Source organism: Phocoena sinus, chromosome 3 (genome assembly GCF_008692025.1).
Source record: "Phocoena sinus isolate mPhoSin1 chromosome 3, mPhoSin1.pri, whole genome shotgun sequence".
Lineage (NCBI taxonomy): Eukaryota > Metazoa > Chordata > Mammalia > Artiodactyla > Phocoenidae > Phocoena > Phocoena sinus.
This window is the reverse complement of record NC_045765.1, coordinates 152,949,602-152,959,444: the sequence shown is the minus strand read 5'-3', so window position 1 is coordinate 152,959,444 and position 9,843 is coordinate 152,949,602. Positions and strand designations below refer to the sequence as shown.

The 9,843-nt window shown below is 33.9% G+C and overlaps 1 pseudogene; it reads right to left on the bottom strand.

Annotated features, from left to right (window-relative positions):
* Positions 1–8,591: 8,591 nt before the first annotated feature.
* Positions 8,592–9,232, bottom strand: LOC116751941 (annotated as a pseudogene).
* Positions 9,233–9,843: the final 611 nt, after the last annotated feature.

The following is a 9,843-nucleotide window of genomic DNA, read 5'->3' as shown; positions in this document are numbered from 1 at the left end:
ATATCCAGAAATACCTTGTACAAGGTCTTTAAAGATGAACTCAACAAATAATGGCAGAACAGAACCCTTTAGCTATGGAACAATAGATTTTGATATAAGTACAATAAACTTCATAAAATAATAAAATAATTTATATTTAATTTCTACTGCATTTTTCCAAGGTCAATCTCTTGCCCTTAAAACAATAATTTTGCAAATCCCTCAAGGGCAAGATGTTAAAAGTAGAGACAAAAGAATCTGAAAGGAAGACTGGGGTTTTTTGACATTTTCACAGTGCTAAGGGAATAAAAATTTGAGTTCATTAGTTGTCAAGGAGAAGAAACCAAATTATAAAAGCAATATTAATATCTGTTATTCTTACATAATTAGGATGGTACCAGAGAATCCAGACAATCATACAAAGATTATTACACTCCCGCCAGTCAGTATGATATAATCTTCTTTTAATCTTGTTGCCTATCAGATTATAGGGTTAACTTACTCTTGATGATAAAAGCATCATTGAAAGCATTTATTATTTTTCATACATAGGCCTATGCTGCTCATATCTCTGTACCTCTCTTTACTCTGGGATGTTGACCGCATCATATTCTGGTTACCTCAGTGGCGCCAAATACTAAAACTGTGTCTTCCCATCCCAGTGAAGATTGATGAAATTCCTTCCAACTTCTCTGCCTCTGGGCATTGCTGCCCAGATTTTCAAATTCTCCCTCCATATAAAGAATAGTTAACCCCTAAGAAGAAAACTGGAGCAAGTGAATATTGGCTCATTCTTCTTTGGTTTCTTTCTATCTAGGATCTTGTTTCATCAAATCTTGATTGCCACGGCAGCTTTCCAATATACATATTATTCGGTTAAATTCCCCTGCCTTTTCTTCTTCTCCTTCTCCTCCTTCTTATTATTTTATTTGGCTTTCCTATATGTTCTGGGTAGGACTTTTGGCCTAACAAAATTACTCCATCCTAGCTGGGATTACAAATCTCTATTAAGTTATTTGCCACACATTAAAATCAGAGCCTATTTCGAGAAGAAGCAAACGGTCAGTAGTTCCAATGGAACCTGAAATGTTAACAAGCTGACTAAAGAGCATCAATTAAATAATGTGTCACAGAAGTCACTGTCTTTAGCCAAAACTGATAATGTCAAGTGTGGAGTGTTTGGGAAAAAGCCAATGTCAGAGTGTGTTGTTGAATGATTGACAGTTACTCTAATAATGTATGGAATGCATCATGCATTTTAGTTACTGAATGAAAGACAGCACATACAGAGAATGAAGGTGAGTATTGTGGGGATAAGTACATAAGTAGCTTCTTTTTCTGTTCTTCACTTATTTCCCCCTAGGTCTTCATGAATGACTAAATCTAATAAATGAATTTGGAAGAAGAAAATAAGCATAAGCTAACAAATATACAGTAAACGTCAACTAGCTACAGTAATTTTAAAATAGTGATGTACATGCATGTACATCAATTTTGGATAAGGTAAAATGTGAAATGATGTGGGTCTTAGAATCAATAAAAGTATGTATGCCACTTCCCTCAATGTGAGCTTCATCAGGATTCAAGGCCTTATTTAATCTTCCATTCCACTTACTTCTTTGTCTTATTTCTCAATTGTTTCAGAACTTGAATAGAGAAGTGGTGTTACTTATTTTTTTTCTTTCAAATCCTGGTAGCTGTATTAAGGATTGTATCCTTTCAAGTAAACAGAGTTGTGAGTCAATAAGATCAGATTTGTAAGTTCCTTCTGTCCTAGAGCAAGAGAAGAAATGAAAAAAAAAAGGGGTAATGGGATTCAGATCCCCTTTAGAGTAATTGTTGATCTAAAAGTGCTACATTCATTTTGAAGACAATAAATTGGGCTAATGAAATTAACTTGATTAGGAGTTACAGAAGGGAAGCAGTAAGCAGTATACTGTTTAAGATTTTGTAAAGCAAGAAGACTGTATGAAATTACAAAACATGACATTCTAAAATATTAGCATATGTGGCATATAATTTAAATACCATTGCCCTTTTCTGACGCAGAGTTTTGAAATTTAGCAAAAGCAGTAGTTTGTAAATCATAGAATGAATTCAAGCAACTTGTTTTGGGCATATTTTACAGATCCTGTTTTATCCTGTTACCCAAGAAACCACTTGCATCTATCATGTTACTCTGGACCGTTTTCCTCTTTAAAGAATTCACATTTAGCCTTCTGTACCCCAAAACCACGTATTGCTACCTCAGGGACATGTTGCCTAGATTCTATCAATGCTTCCTATAAATTTCCCCTATAATGACAATATTGGCTAAATAATAACAAATGCCAAAAGCACTCTGTAGCTTATGTTCAGTGTTGTTTGGCCAGATTCCTCAGGCTGTTGATACTGCTCTACTGTAATCTATTCAGCCAGAATGATCATTTTGAATTTACAAGCCATCAAGGGACAGGAATCATACTAAACTCTGGCTTATGCCACATTTCTAAATGTGCTAGTCCTTGATCTTTATATGACTCTGAACCAGTCAGCACTTACGATCAAGGCATTTTTACCCATACCTTTCTCTCTGAAAATATTGACTTAGTTGAATATCTGCCAAGCCCTCTTCCCTGTCACATCCATCATCTTCCTGGAATCTCTATCCATATAGCATATAGAAAGATATTTAGTTATAAAAATGACACAAAGTTCAAAGGCAATAATAATGCAAGTTTTCTGCATTTGTGTCTGTTCTCTACATATTTAATAATTTTGATGCCTAACATAAAGACTTGCATACAGTAACTGTTTGCTAAACTTTTATAGAATGGATGATTAACTGTTTATCTCCAATAAAATATAGATGACCATAAAATGTTTTGCCTATTAATCATAATAACTGGGTGACAATCAAGAAGTTGGTAGACGATGAACATAAGACATGAAAGCACATGATATAATGTGAACTACAATGAAATCTCCCTAAGATTTTTTTCTTTAAAATGCACATGTTAAAACATATATGGTTGGGCTTCCCTGGTGGCGCAGTGGTTGAGAGTCCGTCTGCCGATGCAGGGGACGCGGGTCCGTGCCCCGGTCCAGGAAGATCCCACATGCGGCATAGCGGCTAGGCCCGTGAGCCACGGCCGCTGAGCCTGCGCATCCGGAGCCTGTGCTCCACAACGGGAGAGGCCACAACAGTGAGAGGCCCGCGTACCGCAAAAAAAAAAAAAAAAAACACACACACACACAAAAAAGAAAAAAACATATATGGTTTAAACTCTGTGTTCCTATGTCTGAATTTTTTTGTGAGTTTCTGTACATTTAAGCTCATGAGTTACTATTTGGGATGCAGAAGGGCTCTGATTTTGAGAAATTTATAAAATAAATTTGAAAACTTGTTTTCTGTCTCAATGATGGTTTTTATCATTGAGCTTTGTATATGATTTATTTTTGAGATACAATTCATGCTTATAAAGAGATATTCACGGTAGCAACAAGTTGTCTTTGTTTTAAGTAATTAAGTTGGAATGAGTTACCTATACATTCATAGAAAAACAACAAACCCTCTAAGTATGGCTTTTAAGAATACTGTTGCTTTCACTTCTCTGTGCTAAAATATGTCTCAAGTTTTTCATAGCCATTCTCACACAGAGAGTAGGAGTAAAAGGCCACCCATTTACTTTCAGCTTTTAATTAATGTGAAAGAATAGACGACCCTGAAACACATGCCCAATAAAAACATCTAAATAAATAATGAAAAAGGGATCAGACCATTTGCTATATATGATTCGGTAGAGGAAGCGTTTGGTCAAGCAGAATTTCAGCTAGAGTTGTCTTAGGACCTCTGATGAAATTAGAAAAATAGTAGAAATTAATTGTCAAGGGAACTGATATAAGTGTTATCTAATGATCCAGCACAAAAAGTTAGCAATTCAGGAGACTCAAATGTGCATAGGTTGAAAGATCATTAACTCTGAAACAGGATTTTTCTTTTCATTTGGCATTGATATCATTTCCATCTCATACTCTGGGGTGAGCCTGTCCAGTGAAAAACACTGGCCCTGAGTGCTTTATGCTTGAGCACTGAGGGCTTTATTCCTCCATTAGAGGGCATGCTTTATTCTGCTATTTGAATTAATCAAGAAAATTTACTGCTAGTTTACAATTTGCATAGCACTACTGACACCAAGTAAGAGCCTTTCATTTCTCTAAAAGCAATATTTGTTGTTTGTTTTATGGTTTCTTTATTCATGGGATTTACTTCCACTGCCTCCTTGAATGTTTGTTTCTAAATCTGTTGCCTAAGCACTTAGCTTGCTTCTAATCCTTTGCATCACTAATAACTCAGCCTTTCCAAGCCAGTGGGTCACTAAATTGCACTTATTTTTCTTTCTGAATAAAAAATATATAGTATTTTATACTTTTTCATCAGTTATTGCTTGTTCATCCTTGCTTCAAATGTATATTAGCATAATTATATTTTTCAAAATCTTAACTTTTCTTCTCAAAGATAAAGACATGAGTCTGTGAAACTACATAGTACTTGGTGAATTTTAAGTGTCGTAAAGATAATCATCAGATAGAGTATCAGGGAAAAAATTAGCTTCTATTCCAAAATATCTTTGTTATTAAATTCACAACTAGGTTTAAATGTGGCCTATGGTATAAGTCACTCTGTTTAGTGGTACTCAGGAAGAACAGTGATGTATGTTTAATTTTTATAAATAGAAGTATATTTTCTAAAATGACCATGAATTTTTACATCTACTTGCAGTACATGAGAATAATGTTTTCTTTACACTCTCATTTATTACTAAATGTTCTTAATAATTTACCTTTTGTAAACTGATACATAAAAAATATAACAATATATTAATTTTAATATGTTCGTTAGTGACATAAACAATATTTCTGGTCATTTGTCTTTATCTTCTGTTGTTATTTGTTTATACCCTATTCTCATATTTTTTTATTAGTTTGTAGAAACTCTAAGAACACAAATCTCTTATTATAAGGGATACTTTCTCTCAATCTTATATTTGTACATCCTCTATGGTGTCTTCAAATATAAACAGACATACACAAACAAATTCATATAGTAAAATCTGTCAGTTTTTGTCTTCACATCTGGATCTTTTCATTGATTAAAAATTAGTTGTAAAAACAAGCCACTGTAAATATACTCTTCCATATGCTCAATTGTATTTTTGAAGGTTTTTTTTTCATTTTTCGATTGCAGCTTTTTAATCCATTTGAAACACATTTATGGTGGTTTGAGGTCAGGACCAAGCTTCATCTTTCAATATGGATAAACAACTATTTCAAGGCTGTTTAATTACTTGAAATGGCAAGCTTTTCATGAATCATATGCCCATACATGCATATATCTATCCCTACATTTTAAATTCTGGCTCATCAATATCTTTGTTTATTTTTCAATTTGTTTTACTGAGATTTTTTTTTTAATTTAAGTCTATAGACATTTTATCCAATGCTAAGAAAGTATGGAATAAAGTTTAATAATTTCTTGGCTTCTCTCCTTTAATTCCTTTCTTTCTTTTACTTGAAAAATATTTATCGACGTGTCTACTGTAGGTCAGAAATACCCAATAGTAAGCAGGAAAAAGGTAACACTAGGAAGAAAGAAAAAGCAGTAATATAAACAGATAAATGCAACTGAAAATTGTGTAAGTACTGTTAAATGATTTTCCTATCCAAGAGGATTTTGTTGCAGAAAGATAGTTACTAATGTTTTTAGTTTGTTTAATGTTTAAATTATTAATTGTAATTACATTTATTCTAAAGATCTTAAAAAACACACATGATATATCTTTTCTTACTTTTATAATAATAGTTATCTTGAAAAGTAATTTCATATTTCCTTATACTAATTTTACTATTTAAACAAATCATTTTGTTGACTACTTCTAAGTGCTTCAAATACTATAACAATACAGAAATCATTAAATAACTATAAAAGTTTATTTCTTCTCCTATACTATTTAAAGGAATTGCATTATGTAATTTATTCATTTTCTCATTTTCTTCATACCTTTTCCCATACTTTTCAAGGAGAGAATCATAATCTCAGAACTAGAAATAAAATAGCATACTATCTCTGCCTACGTTATGGGCTGTGATTTGTCAACAATTGACTTCTAATTCAACTATGAGGCCTGATTGTACCTACTAAGGTGTCTCAATAATCTTTATTTAAACATTGTTCTAGGCCACTTTTAAACATCATATTAATTTTCTAAGTCATATAACCCTCTAAACTTGTGCATTTCCTTGTAATCTGAAGCTTTTTCAGTGTGTAACCATATCTACCAAGTTTAATTTTCTTTATCTCCTATGTTCCTTAAATATTTAGAAACATCAAGTGGCATCACATACTATATTTTACAGGGTGGTCCAGAGTTTATATATCCTAGGAATTCAGAGATTGGGTATGCAGTCTAGTTTTCTCTAAGCTGTAGATCAAGCTACTATCCTTCATCAGATTTGGGAAAGGCTTTCTACCTGACCATTCTGTAAAACCTGGAACTGATAAGCATTTCTGTTTCTAGTGTATGTCCTGCTTTTACCAGAATAGTTTGGCTTATTCACAGTTCCCTTTATTTATCCTTCTCTATTTTTGAGTGGGAAAAAATGAGTAAACCACAGTTTTTACACAGACAAATGCTTAATATTATGGAATAATCAGATATATATATATAAACCAATAATGGTTACTATTATATAATAATAATATATAAAACTAATAATTTGAATTTTTATTCTCTCTTGCTGTCCATTACCATTGCCTAGTCAATAGGCTTCCTATTAACATTAACTCCTTTAACATTTAGATACTTCTATTTTTGAAAGCCTTTTTGCTTTCTAGAACAAAGTGTTCTGGCACTATCTTCAGTGCAGGCATATCTGTTTGAATATAATGCACACGTTCCTGAAAGATCTTGCATTCTGTAAAATCACCACTAACAATCACAGGGCTTATGGAGAAAATGGCACCAGCTAAATCATACGAAGCTATGTAAACAGAGCACTAACAAAACAGTAATTGGCATCTTGGGAAACATTTTCAATTTTCCAAAAAGAGAGATGAAGGGACTCTTGCCTACGAAATAACCAAGCTTACTACCTTTTGTTGAGGGTTACAATTAGCCACTATTTTGGCTCTCTTCCTTCAGTAAATCAGACATGAATCCACACAGCCGTTTTCTGTTTTTGTTTTTCTTTGCGGTACGCGGGCCTCTCACAGTTGTGGCCTCTTCCATTGTGGAGCACAGGCTCCGGACGCGCAGGCTCAGCGGCCATGGCTCACGGGCCCAGCCGCTCCGCGGCATGTGGGATCTTCCCGGACCGGGGCACGAACCCATGTGCCCTGCATCAGCAGGCAGACTCTCAACCACTGCGCCACCAGGGAAGCCCTCCACACAACAGTTTTTTAACTTACACTCAACTCTCCCCTCATTATTAATGATGTAGGAATAAAAATGGTTAATGGAAGGATGTTATCGCAGAAGGAAATTTCTTGCAACAGCATGGAAGCAGCTTCTCTGAAACAGTTTGTAATTTTTTTTAATTTAGAAATAATGTTGGAGATAAAAATCTGTGAGCTCATATTTAAATTTTAAAAAATCTCGGGACTCATAGAAAATAGTTTGAGAGGACAAATATAAAACTTCCATCATTCACATTTTGACAACACATATAACATTTTCTTCTTTTTGGTCCTGAGTTTACATTGATACTTCTGATTTTCCCTTACATTTCAAAATGCTTTAATCTTTTATAAATAAAACCTAGTTAATTTTCTCTATACCAATGCATATTTATATCTTTCACTTTTAACCTAAACTGGGATTATATCTCATTTACTTTTATAACTCTCCAAGTGTTTATTGAACAAGTCAAAATTTTTCTAAGACACAGAAAAAATAATAAATAATGCTGATAGATTTTTCTAATGATAGATTACCCTACTTTCGTGGAATAAACCCTGTTTGTCCTGATTCATTTTGATTTAAGTACTACTGAATGGCTTGATTTTCTAATATTTTATTTATATTTTGTCATTTCTTCAAAATAAAATTTATAATGTTTTTGTGCTGTTATGATAACCTGGTAAGATGGTTGGATAAGATTTTTTATATTTTCTATGTTATGGAACATTTTAAATAAAGTCGAAACTGTTCCTTGTCAATTTTGTTAATTTATGCTTCACTATAAAAACATCCATTTGCTTAATTTTTTTTTTAGATATTTGAAATACAACTTTATTCTGATTCTAAATGGAAAGAAATGGGAATGACAGTAACAAACAAGATTCCACCACTGAATATAGTGATGTGAGTGTAGCAGTCTTATATTTGAAACTCAAGGAGGAAATAACTGTGTTCCAAAATACATAAATATGCAGGTACAAAAAAATAAAGGTTTTTTTTTTTTTTAACTGCCACATTCACTCCAAAGCCCATTCATCTCTTTTAGCATCCCAAAGATTAAGCACATGCTCTGCTTAGCTATATAATAAAGAGGCAAACACGCTGTACCACTGACATCACAGGTCAGTTGCCTATAAAACTAGACTTCTGACGCTGGGCTCCAGCTTCACTTTCTCACAGGTCATCATCTTCATCCAGGAGGGCAGTTGTCTGAGCAACCTCTAGATCGTGCTTGTACTGCGCTGCCAACGCTGGGTCCATGACCACCTCTGGCAAGGCAAAAGCAGGCATGGCGACAAACTCCAAGTTAGGGTCTCCGATCAGTTTTCTAGCAAGCCAGAAGAAGCTTTTCAAAGTTGTAGTTACTTTTGTCAGAAATGTCATAGTACAGATGATTCTTCTTTCAGTGGAAGACAATTGACTTTCCCTTAACCTTTCTGTCCTTAATATCCACTTTATTGCCACACAACACGATGGGGATGTGATCTCTATGCCAGGTCTCTATGCCAGTTATGCACGTTCTTGTAAGTAACTCTCGATGTTACATCAAACATTATAATGGCACACTGAGCTTGGATATAATAGCCATCTCTCAATCCACCAAATTTCTCCTGACCAGCTGTATCCCATACATTGAACTTAACAGGTCATCTGCTGGTATGGAACACAAGGGGATGGACCTCAACACCCAAGGTAGCTACATACTTCTAAAATTCACCAGTCAGATGACATCTCACAAATGTAGTTTTACCAGTACTACCATCCCCAATCAATACCAGTTTGAACTGAACTTGGGGTTCTACTTGGGCAGCCATGGTGATGCTACTTCCAGAAGCGTCTCTGCACTCATCTGACAGAGGGCTCCATTTGCTTAGTTTTTAAAATGCATTTGCCCAAAGTTGCACATCATATTATTTTACATGATTTTATTACCTTTCATATCTGTGGCTATATGTTACTTATTTCATCTTTTCAGTCATAGACAGGCACTGGTATCATACATTAAAAAGAGACAAATATTTATTTGTCAGGTTATATTTTCATTGTTATATTAATTTTATATATTCGAATGTAGTGAATATTTTAATATCCAAAAAGGAGAAAAATATCTAAATGAAAATGTGAACTCCAAGTAAACAGCATTTATCTAACACAAACAACAAATATTATATAAACAAACAAAAGAAACCTAGGTTCTAAACCTAGATATCTATGACCTTGAGTAATTTACTTAATTTTCTACATGACTTACATAATGCTTGTTATTACAAATTGGATCTCAGTAATATCACTCTAAATATGAAAGTGTTCCCTGGGTAGGTGTGTGTGTGTGTGTGTGTGTGGTGTGAGCGCACGTGCATGCACATGTGTGCGTGCATGCACATATGCACATATTTTACAAACTACAAACTACTCAGAACAAACA